The sequence below is a fragment of the Azolla caroliniana genome, unplaced genomic scaffold (genome assembly GCF_043228905.1).
Source record: "Azolla caroliniana isolate FFs.n. ecotype wild unplaced genomic scaffold, voAzoCaro1.0.p SCAF_7, whole genome shotgun sequence".
Lineage (NCBI taxonomy): Eukaryota > Viridiplantae > Streptophyta > Polypodiopsida > Salviniales > Salviniaceae > Azolla > Azolla caroliniana.
Window position 1 is genome coordinate 20,781,385 of NW_028230442.1, and position 15,940 is coordinate 20,797,324.

The 15,940-nt window shown below is 38.9% G+C and overlaps 2 long non-coding RNA genes across 2 annotated transcripts; both read right to left on the minus strand.

Moving 5' to 3' along the window:
* Nucleotides 1-12,454: 12,454 nt before the first annotated feature.
* On the minus strand, nucleotides 12,455-13,178 carry LOC147862283 (uncharacterized). Its single transcript, XR_015529994.1, has 4 exons — nucleotides 13,080-13,178; nucleotides 12,818-12,881; nucleotides 12,672-12,725; nucleotides 12,455-12,601 (listed from the first exon to the last, which is right to left on the minus strand). It is a non-coding gene; the product is annotated as an uncharacterized LOC147862283 (long non-coding RNA).
* A 234-nt stretch (nucleotides 13,179-13,412) lies between these two features.
* LOC147862284 (uncharacterized) lies at nucleotides 13,413-15,391 on the minus strand. Its single transcript, XR_015530038.1, has 3 exons — nucleotides 14,811-15,391; nucleotides 14,623-14,715; nucleotides 13,413-13,749 (listed from the first exon to the last, which is right to left on the minus strand). It is a non-coding gene; the product is annotated as an uncharacterized LOC147862284 (long non-coding RNA).
* Between the last annotated feature and the right edge of the window lie 549 nt (nucleotides 15,392-15,940).

Here is a 15,940-nt window from a genome sequence, read left to right on the forward strand (position 1 = left end):
ACCACATCATTTGGGAAATCAGATATGCAAGTCTTAAACTGATGGGCCTGCCATGAATAAATGAAGTTGTGTTTAATGAACTTTCCTAGAGATACTACAAACAGAGACACCAAATCCCTTGATTTAAGCATCTTCCGAACTAGATCCTTTCTTTTACACACCTTTCCTTCGAAATTGGTGTTCACTGACTCAAATAACTTCACAGAGATCAATATTTCACTACTCAATTCATTTGGACACCACCTAAATCTAGTAGGGCCACAATCTTGACATAAACCCATGACACATTTATGAATATGGAAGATAGCGTCAGATTCTCTCGGACACAATATTGAATCTAATAAATAACTCATGGAAGAGATAACGTGCTCAGATGATTTACACTCCTCTTGCGGGCTTGATCGACAGATTTGGCACCCACATGTGCAAATTGTATTAGTTAGGGATGCGCTATGGTGACGTAGTAGATTAACAGAGTCCTTCAGAAAACCCATCTGTACATGGTAAATGCAACAACATGTGTATCGATCCTTTAAGCGTCTCACAAAGTGTGGCTTAAGAGACTCGAATGTTCGTAGTTGAACTTTGATAGTTGGATGCATTCGTTTGAACCTAATAAATAAATCGACCTGCGTAATAATGGGGAATTAGTTATTCTCGTAACTAGCTAACTATCCTAGTAGCTAATTAGCTATTCTAGTAGCTAGTTAGCTATTCTAGTAGCTAGTTAGCTATTCTAGTAGCTAATTAGCTATCATGGTAGCTAATTAGTTGTCCTAGTAGCTAATTAGCTATCATGGTAGCTAATTAGCTATCATGGTAGTTAATTAGCTGTCGTAGTAGCTAATTAGCTATCATGGTAGCTAATTAGCTATTCTAGTAGCTAATTAGCTATCATGGTAGCTAATTAGCTGTCGTAGTAGCTAATTAGCTATCATGGTAGCTAATTAGCTGTCCTAGTAGCTAATTGGTTGTCCTAGTAGCTAATTAGCTATCATGGTAGCTAATTAGCTGTCGTAGTAGCTAATTAGCTATCATGGTAGCTAATTAGCTATTCTAGTAGCTAATTAGCTATTCTAGTAGCTAATTAGCTATCATGGTAGCTAATTAGCTGTCGTAGTAGCTAATTAGCTGTCGTAGTAGCTAATTAGATATCATGGTAGCTAATTAGCTATTCTAGTAGCTCATTAGCTATTCTAGTAGCTAATTAGCTATCATGGTAGCTAATTAGCTGTCGTAGTAGCTAATTAGCTATCATGGTAGCTAATTAGCTGTCCTAGTAGCTAATTAGTTGTCCTAGTAGCTAATTAGCTATCATGGTGGCTAATTAGCTTGTCTACTAGCTAATTAGCTATCATGGTGGCTAATTAGCTTTCCTAGTAACTAATTAGCTATCATGGTAGCTAATTAGCTGGTCTAGTAGCTAATTAGCTATCGTGGTAGCTAATTAGCTGGTCTAGTAGCTAATTAGCTATAATGGTGGCTGATTAGCTTTCCTAGTAACTAATTAGCTATCATGGTAGCTAATTAGCTGGTATAGTAGCTAATTAGCTATCATGGTAGCTAATTAGCTGGTATAGTAGCTAATTAGCTATCATGGTAGCTAATTAGCTATCACGGTGGCTAATTAGCTGTCCTAGTAACTAATTAGCTATCATGGTAGCTAATTAGCTGGTCTAGTAGCTAATTAGCTATAATGGTGGCTAATTAGCTATCCTAACTAATTAGCTATCATGGTAGTAGCTATTGAGAGTAGCCAGTTACCTATGTAGTAGCTATCATAGTAACTAATTAGCTATCATGGTAGCTAATTAGCTTTCCTAGTAGCTAATTAGCTGGTAATAACGAAATAGCTAACTAGCTACCATGATAGCTAACTAGCTAGCAGTACAGCTAATTATCTGGTAGTACCTAAATTAGCTATTGAGAATAGCTAATTAGCTATCATGGTAGTAACTATTGAGAGTAGCTAGTTACCTATGTAGTAGCGATCCTAGTAGCTAACTGAGGTAAATGTAACTGATAAGCTAATTAGCTTTTCTGCTAACTGAGCTAATTAACTTTCCGAGTAGAGTCAAAACAAATGTTGAGATAAATGTAAATACCTGAGGTACATCAAGAAGATGAATGGGATGCTCCTCGTATTGATTTCTTCCAACACGTTTCCTGCATAAATCCTTTTTATTGGGTGAAACCCTACTCTCATTAGTCCAAAACATTGTGATTACATCCTTGATTTCAAATGTTATGGGTGTCATTGGCTTACATCTTGTAGTTAGCTTTAGTAGACGAGTTCCTTCACCCGAGGAAATTATACAGTTCATTGTATTGTACACTGTTTTTCTACTAACACCAATTACCTTAGATAGCTCACTGATGTTTATATCGTCAACATCACTATTAAGTAACATCATTAGACTAGACCTTTTTAAGACAAGATCATCTTCTGACCTGCTCATGGATACGAAACTATTACGAAGATTATTTACTAAAATAGATGATATGTTTGCATTAAGACCATCACAATCAACTAAGTCCTTTATCGATGGATCATTACATATTCCATAAAGTACTACCTTCTTTTCTTCATTGCTGATGTGCTTGGTTTGAACATTGAAATAGTCTACAACCTTTCTCTCTATGATGGTAGTCGCATTACTTACATTCTCAGCTAAACTATCCTTACCTTTACTGAGTGTGGCTTTCGTATCCTTCAACAATTGACGATGTTTCCTTTTTTTTTCTGCCCAATAGTTTCGTATGGCTTGTTGTGTCCTGATAACATCATCCCTATCCTTATGATCATTGAGGGGTAATTCTAAACACCCTTCTTCCCCTTCCATTTGGCTAGACATGTTAAAACCCTAAATTTCCAGAAAAAAAAACAAGTATTAAAGATGGCTATGGGCAACGACAATACACAAAAATATTCCACACAATACACAAGATTAGACACAACAATACACAAGATAATCAATAGACAGAAAAGTTATTGCAATCCAAGACCGAACAGTAGAGGATTTCACTCTGTTGGATCCAACAGTTGAGGAGGCGATCCAAGACCGACCAATGGCAACAACTGAGTGTAGAATGTTGCCGTTGGATGAGTGAACTCCGTCAAATCGAAATGTGGAAGCAATCCGGGACGGGACAGTAGTGGCAACTGAGTATAGAATGATGGCAATGGAGGAGAGAACCCCGTCAGATTGAACAGTTACCGATGATGCTTGAAACGCACATAGAAGGCACTTGAGAATAGAGTGGCATAGAGAAGAGAACCCCGTCAGATTGAACAGTTACCAATGATGCTTGAAACGCACAGTAGCGGCCCCTGAGTGAGAGTGGAAAAGAGAAGAGAACCCCGTCAGATTGAACAGTTACCAATGATGCTTGAAACGCACAGTAGCGGCCCCTGAGTGAGAGTGGAAAAGAGAAGAGAACCCCGTCAGATTGAATAGCTCTTTGATTATGCTTGGAACGCACAGTAGCAACCCCTGAGTGTAGAGTGGCAAAGAGAAGAGAACCCCGTCAGATTGAACAGCTCTTTGATGATGCTTGGAACGCACAGCAGCGGCCCCTGAGTGTAGAGTGGCACAGAGAAGAGAACCCCCTCAGATTGAACAGCTCTTTGATGATGCTTGGAACGCACAGTAATGGCCCCTGAGTGTAGAGTGGCACAGAGAAGAGAACCCCCTCAGATTGAACAGCTCTTTGATGATGCTTGGAACGCACAGTAATGGCCCCTGAGTGTAGAGTGGCACAGAGAAGAGAACCCCGTCAGATTGAACAGCTCTTTGATGATGCTTGGAATGCACAGTAGTGGCCCCTGAGTGTAGAGTGTCACAGAGAAGAGAACCCCGTCAGATTGAGCAGCTCTTTGATGATGCTTGGAACGCACAGTAGCGGCCCCTCAGTGTAGAGTGGCGGCAGGTGGACTCGATAGGGTTTAGCAACAGTGGTAGCAACTAACCCACAGTACTCAACTAGAGATGGCCTACGTGATGTGGCAAAGGATCATGCATAATGGACCTAGGAATTCGATATATAATTTATGGTACACATTTATGGTGCACACATCAATTTATGTTGCACATTTATGGCACTCATTTACATATGTAATTAAAACACTCTAGTATTTTCAATGGTAGTTTTTTGCATACTTAATTTATTAATGATGGCTTTTTACTAAAATGACTATTTATCAATGGTAGCTTTTTGCATAGCTAATTAGCTATGTCAAGGACATAGCTAATTGTTTCCACTCGCATGCTTTCACCCACAAGCGGAATGTAGTTACACTTAATAGCCAAATATACATTCATGATCACTCCTTTATGGAGAATCACTACTATAACTAATATACAATGACGATTCCTCCTCCTCATCCTCAGATGTACCAATCAATGCATTATCTTCGTCATAAACCAAATGGTTTGACTCTAGATTATATGTAGCAGATCTCGTTTGCCTTTGACTCGAGCCACCTTGTAGACCTCGTAATTTTTCTTTTATTATATCTATTGTTGACTTCCTTAATCGTCCGGCTTTTGTAAGTGTGAAGTTGTACACGATGATATCCACATCAGAGATATCAAGGGTCGAGGTGTTACGAATGTTTCGCTTCCTCTTCCTACCTCCCCTTCTTGTTGGGCATTCAATCAAGCATTTGCACTTCTAGTGTTGTACCAATGAACATTTATAGACTTGATCGTGTTTTCTATTTCATGCATTAGCAATTCTAGAATTTTACCAACCCAAAATTGGTGGCCATGTGAGTTCTCATCAGCCGGCGTTGCAATCAACATACCCGCGGTGAGCTCTTGCAAATTGCCTTGCCATCTAGCTTCGGCTGCTTTGGTCATCCTTGGTCCCACATAAATGTCTCTTTGTTGTGGATGGACTAAGCTATCATTAATCGCATTTACTAGTTGCTCCGGAGTTCTATTTACGCGATCATTTTGCAGCGACCATGTGCATGGCGTTTCCAAATTTGAATTATCAACAGATACACAATTGTCTATAATTTCTTTCTGATCACTATAAAATACATCCCACCATGACGTGTCTTGTTGTGCGGCATATTTCTTGGCGGCCTCAATATGCTTTCTTTTTTCTTCTAAGGCTTGGAGCCATGAGCGTTTTTGTTCAGATACCAAGTCGCTCTGCAACTGTCCTTTCTTCTCAATTGGCATTTGCTTAGCTCCATGGACAATTGTACTCGGCATACAAAGTAATAATTGGCAACCACCTTCAGGTTCCCATGTTGTAGAAGATGAATATTGTTTAGCATACAAAAGTGTAGAACCACTTATTCCATTTTTCTTTATCATAAAAATGTGATTGAAACTTATATTGTTTAACTGAGCAAGCACTTTAACATTCCCACCACCCCCATCTGATATATATCTCTTAAAGTCATATACCTCCTTCAAGTGTAACACTTTTGGGCGTGGTGTATATGCATCACAAATGACATCAAATAGTTTAGGTAAAGTGAAAGCATCAAGCCGAGACAACTGTCTGGAGAATGTGCTAAACATCTTATCTATATGGTCATGTGTGTGGCCAACCAAAAGGAAATTGACTTTCACTTTCCTAAACAATTCTTGGTTGACCAACATACTTAGATAGCCAAATACAGTTGAATTTTTGTTCTCTCTAGCAGTATGGTCCAATTGAATGTATAGAACAGGGGGGAAAGGTTGGCCCCAAGACATCAAAACTCGATGAATGACTGTAACTGTTAGGTTAGGGTCATTGTGAACATTGGGGTAAGTAATGAAGACATGAGGTCGAACAGACCTATTATAAGCCAAGCATCCCACCAAGTGCCTTTGAACAAGGCACTCATCATTGACATCTTTGGGGAGCCGCCGCATATGTGGCAAGCATGTCTTCTTCTGGTCCATGCCATCTATCATTAAGCACATGTATTGTTCGGGCCTCTTCAAACACTTCTCTCTATGATGCATCACCTTCTTTCGTTCTAAGGATTGTGCCTCACGATGCTCTTGTAGTAACTTCTTACTCATATCCTTTTCCATTGATGTCTTTGCACCTTTAGCCAAACTTTTAAGATTTGCACAAATGGAGCAATACCCCATATGTACTTTACGAGGAATAATAACATTTGAAAACCGAGCTCTCCATAATCTTGTGAATTGGCTATAGGTGATAGACTTATTACGTGAGCCCAACATATCAGATCGATAGACATCATAAACTTCCCGACGTGTATAATTATCACAAAGGTGCATCCTACTTGTAGTGGGCATTACTTCACAATTTAACTGAAAGTAAGTTTTCATTCAACCAATAGCATGTCTTCCAATTGCACCTTTCATACTTGGAACCTCTTTACAATTGAGCATCTGATCCCCGCTAAGTAGACGTTGTTGTACTCTATGTAGCCGCATGTTACTAACACATAATGCAATTTTGAATGTAACTCTACATATCTGTTGCGCATGGAAGATATAATACTCGAATGATACTTTGATCCCCATACATTTGTCAGATACTAGTTGCATATGTGACCCGAGGTAAGTGTCTTGCTCATCGCCGGTCATCGAAAAATAGTATCGCCTTAATTCTTGCAACTTTGATTTTCCAATCATAGACATACAACCACGGGCACAACATATTTTTTTGACATCAAATCCAATCAGTTTATCTGATGTCACCAAGCTAAATCTAGCCAGACGAATTCTTCGTGGGATTCTTCTAATATGCATAAGGCTCCCAGATTTCTCTTCCTGCATAGAGGTTGGTGTAACCTTGTGACAATCTAATTCTCTGTTGTGACCATCGCCAATGTTATTCAATGTTTCCTTGGCACTACCTTCATTCTTCGTATCTTTATTAATATTATATTCTTCAATAGAGAACTCTTCACATGTGTCATTATTTACATTCCCTGTAGATGAGCTCAGACAATATTCTTCGATAGAATATGGTGAGTCTGTCGACAAACAATATTCTTCAATCGAATATGGTGACTCTGTCGACAAACAATACTCTTCAGTAGAAAACGATGAGTTTGATGACAAACAATATTCTTCAATTGAGAACGGTGAATCTTCACTCAGGGCTTAAGGTCTAGATAGGGCTCTATAAGTTATGTGCTTAGGGTAAAGAAAAAAACTAATAAGCTCCTCTCTAAACATAAACTTCTCTCTAAACAAAAGCCAAATCAATAGAATCTCTATATTATGTAATATTATATTAATACAATACATAAAAATTATATTTTTAATAAAGTAATTGTCTTTAAAATATCAATTATTATTTAAACTACATCTATATGAAGTTAAATCAAGTATAATATAAATCTAATCATTACCAAGCCATAAATATGTTGGATTAATGTTAAAATCATTGGCTAATTAATGGCACCCATATTTGATATAGAACCTCTCACTCATTGGTTCTTTAATGCTCGCCATTTTAAATATTAGACTTATCAATCATTGGTTAATTCATGCCCACATCTTTAATACATAGCATTTGAGAGTCATAAAAATTGTTGCTTTTAGTAATCAATCATTGGTACATTCATGAACCTCTATCATTATCTCCTTCATGACCTTTGAAGTCATTGCAGGTTGTTATGACTATAAAAGATTGATCAATATGTTAGTTTGACTTCGTAATCATTAATGCAGTCATAAGTTACTCTAGTTATTGTGACTGTGGTTACCAACTAACTATCCTCAAACTTACCAACCTTGGTTAAGGTGACTATGGTTACTTTAACCAATGTGGCCAATCCCTATAAATAGGAAGACCTCGTCATATTTCACTCACAAGAGCACCCAAGAGCGTATAGAGCGTACAGAGCACACAAATCACACAAAGCACATAGAGCACAAAGCACAAAAGCGCGATCTCCGCCTCCACTGCCACACGATCAACCATGTCTTCAAAGAGAATCGAGCGCGAGGACTCCAGGTAGGCCTCTGACACTGGACATTTTTGTAAATATGTTTTGTCGCTCAAGAACTCGATACGGCGTATCGAGTTCATATTTTTTTTTTGTTTTTTAAACAGGAACTCGATACGACGTATCGAGTTCCTGTTTAAAACCTACACTTTAAACACGAACTCGATACACCGTATCGAGGTCCCGTTTAAAAACTAAACTTTAAACGGGAACTCGATACGCCGTATCGAGTTCCTGTGTTTCCTTTGCTTTTTAAACAGGAACTCGATACGCCGTATCGAGTTCCCGTTTAAAACCTAAGGGGGTACGTAAAGTGTTCCTTTCAGAAGACCTTTTAGTAAAGGAATCTTAAGGGCCAGAAGCGTTCAAAAAATATCTTGAAAGCTCACAAAACCTTATTGTGACCTTGAGGCCTTATATACAAGGTCATGTAACTCTAAGAGATGAAGTGCCCTCCCCATTGAAGGCCACAAAAAGGGTATCCAAAGTCCAGTCAAGACCACCAAAGAAGAAGACAACCAAAATGTCGGACACTGATTCAACAAGTGAAAACGAAGAGGAGGACAATAAGGGGACACCAGGAGCTGAGCTGGCATCGGGTGTTTTGTCATCCGGGTAGAATAAGATAAGGAGAGAGTTAATGCAATGTAAACTGGTCAGGAAAGGGCAAGTGTTTAATTTGCCTATAACACACATCCATCGCCCCCCTATTGATGAAAAAATAGGTCGACGACCACTTGAGATTAGAGAGCCACACCGCATGCATGTTCAAAATTTCAAGAAAAAAATGAAAATTAATCCTCATGCCACTGTGGTGCCTTTTATTGTTATGGTAGATCCTGAAGAATGTGAAACCATTGAAGATTTTGATATTAGAAAGCATGATCAATATAATTACTTTGTCATTGGTGGATCGCATTCAGTAGAGGCACGTCGGCAACTTGTCAGAGAACATCCAACGACTTTATTCTTCAAGTATGCCGAGTGCAAAATTTATGTTGGGCTCACAATCGAAGAGGCTAAGCTATTGGCATGGGACCATAATAATGATAATGACTATAGGCAGAAAATGTCGTCCATTGAGCGTATACGGTTCTTCCACCACGAGTATTTAGATGTGAAACAAAAGTTTGGTGTGAAGTTACATCCAGGCCTACGACGTCAATGTTTGCATGAAGTCGGCATTGTTGTAGATGATAATGTTAAGTCCGATGGTCTTCGAAAATATGAGTCTTGGTTTCAATTGGCGTTTAGAGATGGAGAAGTATGGGACCTACAAGATCAAATCTTCTCAATGTGGGAGAATAAGGAGGTAAAGGGTCAACGACAAAAGAAATGTAAGGTTGACCCTCAACTAGAGTTAAAGTCACAAGCCGCCAAGAAAATTGACTTGACAATTGAAGAAGCGGCAGACGACATGAAGTTGTCTCTGTGGAGAGCGATGCAAGGTATTAAGGACGAGCAGCTTCTTGTGTCTGTTTTGTCAAGGGTTTTGGCGAAAGATTTAAGCCTTGAAGAAATGGTCACTGAGTTCAATAAGTAAGTCTTTCAAATACTGAAATTGTAGTTTATCTGGTGTAATTCAAAGTTCTAATCTTGATTTCTAATTTTACAGTCATAAGGTGTACATGAAGATCCAAGAAGTTATGATGAAACAACTTGGATGTATAACATGGGAACAAGTGACCGAGGATTATTCTCTAACGTCTTCATATAAGGCGTTATCAGAGTATTTTATTGCATTCAAGGATTGGGTTAGTATTGATGGTTTTTCATTACCCTTTCATCATATGTAGAGCTTGTATAATAATACTTGATGTCATATTGCTTCTATTAGAAACCGTGTCGAGGCAAGAAACAAGGAGAAGTTAAGGATATACACGATTTCCCTACATCCTTCCTTGCACATCTCGAGCGAGCCAGAAAAGAAAAGGATCGTCGCTTAGTCAAGGCGTATGAAATGGAGGAAGATGGCTCCTTTAAAAAATTTAGCCACAGAAAAGATATTACGAGAGATCTTTACTACAATGTGGTTTGCCGTGATGACGTCGACTTGATCCAAAAGGTGCCAAAGAAGGAATATACGCTAATGATTGCGGATATTCCTTACGGATTTCGAATGGCTGGGTCATCATACGACGATGAACCGTTTAGGTTTAAACAATTGGAGAAGATGGTCAAGGATTTCGCTGAGCTAACGACTGCATCCTTCTGGCGAATAGTTGTCTTTCATAGTATGGACCAAGGGTACTCGGTAGCTCAAGCTTTGAGATCTCGTTGCCATGGCATCGAGAACCTTGCATGGTAAGGATTATTTATAGGTGTCTTTCACTATATTGCATTTCTTAAGGTTGTTCAATCTATTCTTAACTCGATGTATTATTTTTTATAGGATCAAGACCAATGTAAATAGAGGGCCAACTTTTCGGTTCGTTAATGCCATTGAATACATCATGGTTGGCTACTTCGATGAAATTAAGAAACAGAGAATCAAGGAGCATTCTAATGAAGTGGAAGGTTCAAATCTGTTGGTATATCCAGCAGTGACACGGAAATTGCGACATGTCACCACGACAGAACGGGGACTTGTCAACCCATATCAAAAACCTCAACGACTTATGATGCGCTTGATCGAGATGTTTTCTATCGAAGGAGACTGGATATTAGATCTCTTTTCTGGCACAGGTATTCCTCGAACTAGGGTAACGATCTTGAGATAACCAATCCCTTTTCTTTTCGTTTGACAACTAAATCTTCTTGTTACTTACATCACAGGAACGACATCTGCATGTGCATTGAAGCTCTTTAGAATTACAGTTACATTGGAGAAGGACGAGGACCAGGTTATATTTATTAATATGCGGATTAAGGCTTTGTGGGAGTGCCCAGACCAGGATGAGGAGGTCGGTGCAAAGAACCTCGCTAATACAGAAAGGTTTCAACCTGCTTCGCGAGAGCCTATTCCTCCGTTAGCCGGCGAACCGAGGGAGCTAATAGAGCTTGATGATGAGCTTATAGAAGATATTTCGTTGGCTCGGCTAATAGGGGAAGCCAATGCACGTATAGCCGAAGAGAGTTCTACACAAGATGATGAAGAAAATGACGTTGATGAATTGATTGCTATGTAATAGACTCTATGAAGAAAATGACACTGACGATTTGTTAGGATTTCACATTATTCATACAAATTTTGGGTTTTACCTAGTGGATTTTATTCTTTATAATCTTCTATATGTTTCAATTTTATTTTTATATACTTGGTTAGTAGATTTATGACATTGGTTTCACCGCGTGCATAGCTGACTACCAAATTTATGGAGAAACATGAATTAGTTTAAATTGAGGATGATTTTGGTCAAAGCTAACCTTAACAGAACATGGCCCTACAATTGTTGCCATGACTGTCCATGTTGTTATTATGGATCTTTGTCTTCTATTGTTAAAACTATTATGTTTCTATTCCATTGTTGCTTAGATTGTGTAGTGTGTTGATAATGGTTCCAGTTGCGTTATCGTTCGAAGTTTGATCCTGTGTGAATCACCTAAGCAATAGAGCAGATCAATTTTAAATATAGGTATGAAAGCCTAATAGGTTTGTTATTTCCACGACATTATCCTAAAGTTCACTGCCTTACATTGTCCACAATTATATACATATGGTTTGATCCCATATGAACAAACTGAGGAATAGATTAGATCAACTTTAAATACAAGTATTGAATACTTTAATAAGTTAGTTATTCCAATCACTTATCCTAATGTGCACTATCCTACATTTTCCACAATTACATACATGCACGTATGGGTCAAAGTATAAATTATAACTCATTTTATTAGTATGGATACAAGTACACCTGATATTTTTGTAAAACTTACCTAATTAATATAAGTCTTTAAGTTAGTGTTTCCCTTGTCGCACAGTAGTGACATATTGAGCCATTGTTGAACTTTATTATGCCTACATTAACTTATCAACGCGTCTAAACTTGCATGATTTCTAATGATCTCCACTCGTAGACCTATCATGTATTTTTATATTTGCAAATTCTCATCAAGTTGAGGAACATGTGATACTAGTGCATCCAATTTTTGTAGAGAGGGTGTATTTGCTTCCTTTTAAGAAGATTCTACAAGTGGAATGCGCAATCCTTCCACTTGTGAACGCGAACGTGTTAAGGATGCATGTATGGGAAAATGACTCAAAAATCATTCCCGCTAAGTAACTCAAAGACAAAGGAACTATTCCAACTTGTTCACATGGATGTATGTGGACCGATAACTCCCAACTCACTCTCCGGAGCAAGGTACTTTATAACATTTATTGATAACACTTCGCGATTTACAATGGTTAACTTTCTTAAACAAAAGGGAAATGCATTCAAAGCATTTTGTGCATATAAGAGCTTTGTTGAAAATCAAACACAACTTAAAGTTAAAGTAATAAGAAGTGACAATGGTGGGGAATTTGTTTCACAAGAATGGGAAGCCTTTAACGAAAAAAATGATATATTTCATCAAAAGTCAACTGTCTACACACCTCAACAAAATGGGATAGCCGAGAGAAAGAATCGCACCTTATTAAATGCTGCTAGGAGTATGCTGAAGACAAGTGGAATGGCGTCGAGATTCTGGGAAGAAGCAGTCGCCACAGCTTGTTACCTACAAAACAGAACCCCTCACCAAGGTATAGAAGGACAAGTGCCATACACCATGTGGTATCGGTACCCACCTGAGATATCACATCTTCGAGTATTTGGAGCAACTGCATTTGCATACATACAACCTGCCAAGAGGACAAAACTTGAGGATCGATGCATCAAAGGAAAATTTATTGGATATGGGGAGCCATATGGAGTAAAAGCATACAAAATTTACCTTCCTGATACAGGTAAAATAATATTTAGTCGTTCTGTGGAGTTTGATGAGAAAAGTCTTTTTTCTAGGTCATCATATGTAATGAAAGAAATCGAGAGTGAACACCTTACCAAGGAAATCACAAAGTTAAGACTTCCTCAAGCAACAGGAATGGAATTTGAAAATGATGGGACAAACATCATCAACGTCGAACTACACAACAATCATGGTGCGCCAACAACTAATGCAACAAAAAACAAAGGAGAGAAATTCAACCAATTACCTCATTCTCAGATCTTAACCACTCAAGATGAGGGGTTGGGAATCTCTACTGCGAAGACCACCACCAAGCCTATGATTACCAAATCAGCCACTCAAAGTCTTGAACCTGAGGATGTGCTAATACACTACCAACAACCCAACAGCTCTTCCTCAACATCTGAATGTCGAAATTGTGAATCTGAACATACAAGTTCAGGTCACCTACAACCTTACACCTCAGAGTATCCTCAAAATCTCAAAATTGGTAGTCAATTTTTCGACCAATCTGATGCTCAAAGCCCCGAAGGTGAACAAGTGTATGACCGGAGCCTTGAAAGCAACAATCAATCCACTGCACAATATATTACTCGAAGCCTTGAACCTGAGCATACGAGTGGAGACCACATCCAACCCTGTGCATCCTCCATGACTGCAAGAAAACAAAGCTCCAGATCTGAGAATATGGATCTTGACCGCCTAAAAACCTGCAACCTCTCCAAAACAACCTTAAAAGACAAAGAAATTAGGGCTAAAAAGACTAAGGTAAGGTTACTTAGTGATATCTATGATGCAACTAAGGACGAGGTGCTTGAAAAGTCCACATGTCACTTCGCAACAGAGACGGAGTCCGACATATCCATCTTTGCAGCCATCATCGAAGGAGACAACTACGACACAACTCCAATTCTCACCTTCAAGCAAGCATTAAAAAGTAAAGAAAAAGACAATTGGGTTGCGGCAATTAAATCTGAATTCTCAGCACTCCAAAAGAATCACACATGGACATTAGTACTGCGGCCTTGTCGCGCCAATGTCATCACTTGTAAGTGGCTTTTTACAAAGAAATATGATGCCCTAGGTACTCCCGTGAGGTTCAAAGCGAGATTAGCAGCTCGAGGATTTTCACAAATACCAGGTGTGGACTACCATGAAACTTTTTCACCCACTCTAAAGATCACTGCACTTCGATTGATTCTTGCCATTACGGCATATTTAAATCTTGAACTTCATCATGTTGATATTGAAACAACGTTTTTACATGGTGATTTAGAAGAAGATATATATATATGGAACAACCCCAAATGTTAGATAATAATATAGACCCTAAGTATGTGTGTAAACTTAACAAACCTTTATATGGCCTAAAACAATCCCCTAGACAATGGTATGCCAAGTTTCATAGGTTCCTCTTATCAATCAAATTTCAACAACTTCAATCGGAACCTAATATATATATAAGGAAAACAAGAACAGAATTCTTACTCTTGGGAGTCTATGTAGATGATTTACCTATTGTTGGGACATCGGAAGACTTGGTAATGGAATTTATTGCAGAGTTACGACAACAATTCCTTATCAAACATCTTGGGCCACTAGAACATTTTCTTGGGATTCATGTAAAAAGGAATCGAACTCTAGGTACACTCTCCCTATCACAAGAAAACTTTGTTGATAATATAATAACCAAGTTTGATATGTTTGAGTGTTCTCCAATCTCCACTCCCCTCACAGTACCATGCAAATTATCATCTGAAGATTCACCACATACAACTGAAGAAACTTACTTTATGAAGAATATCCCGTATCGCCAAGTGTTGGGGAGCATTCGATACCTCGTCAGCTGCACCCGACCTGACTTATCTTTTGCCACTAGATACCTATCAAGATTCATGGAGAATCCAGGAGTTAACCATTGGAAAGTACTTAAAAGAGTATTACGGTATCTAAAGTACACAAGGGATATGACACTTACTTACACATCATACTCTAAAGCCCAACATTCAAATATCCAAGGCTGGCTATCAACACCACTACATGGTTGGACGGATGCAGATTGGGGGGGGGGGGGGGGGGGGACAAGGATACCTCTCGATCCACCTCTGGCTATGTATTCCTATTTGCAGGTGGTGCCATTTCATGGCGAACAAAGAAACAAGCTGCTGTCGCCCTCTCTTCCACTGAAGCAGAATATATAGCAGCTACTCTCACTACTAAGGAAGGATTATGGTTGAAGTCCATCATTGATGAACTTGCCATCCTCAAAATTTCTGAATTCAAGTTATGGTGTGACAACCAATCCTGCATCAAAATCACTAAGGACCCCAAGATCACAGAGCAGAACAAGCATATCCGTGCACGACATCACTTCATCTCAGAACTTCTTGAAGAATCTAACCTCTCGATTGGACATACTTCAACACAAACTATGTGGGCTGATTTTCTTACCAAGCCAGTACCCAACGCAAAACATTGGAGTTGCTGCCACCATATTGGATTAAGTATTCATCGAAATAGATGAGTTGGTGGTGTCACAGCTACGGGGGGGTGTTAAGATTACCTGTTTACACCACAAATGATAAGACATGAGTTATGAGGATAAAGACAATAAGGAAAAAGACAAAACAACAGTTACAAAGAAGTAACGGCTAGTTGGTACTTCTTTGTATATATATATGAATGAAAGTATTGTTTAGATCAGTGTGTGGTACTACCTCTAGAGTTTTCTATAGGTTCTTACATTGCAATACACCTGTTTTAATATAAGATCTTACCTTGTTCTTCATTCTTTGAAAACTCTCTCTTGTTCTCTGTTGTCAATCCAGCCCATTATCTTCTGAACTTTTCTTACACAGATTGGCAGCATTTGGCAATTTCTGTAGGGGTTGGGTGCCTCGGGGGGGATGTTGGTAAATTTCATCCCGCTGCCCGAATGTGTGGCGAGGACGCAGCCGACCGATGAGGATATAGGAACCCGAGATGAAGCCTTTTCATTAGAACTAGGGAGCCTCGATTCGTTCATGCCGGCTGTGTAATTCGTTCATCCCAGCTCCTTGCATAGAGATTGCGGGGGTCATTGACTGGAAATGTTTTGTCACCTTTTCA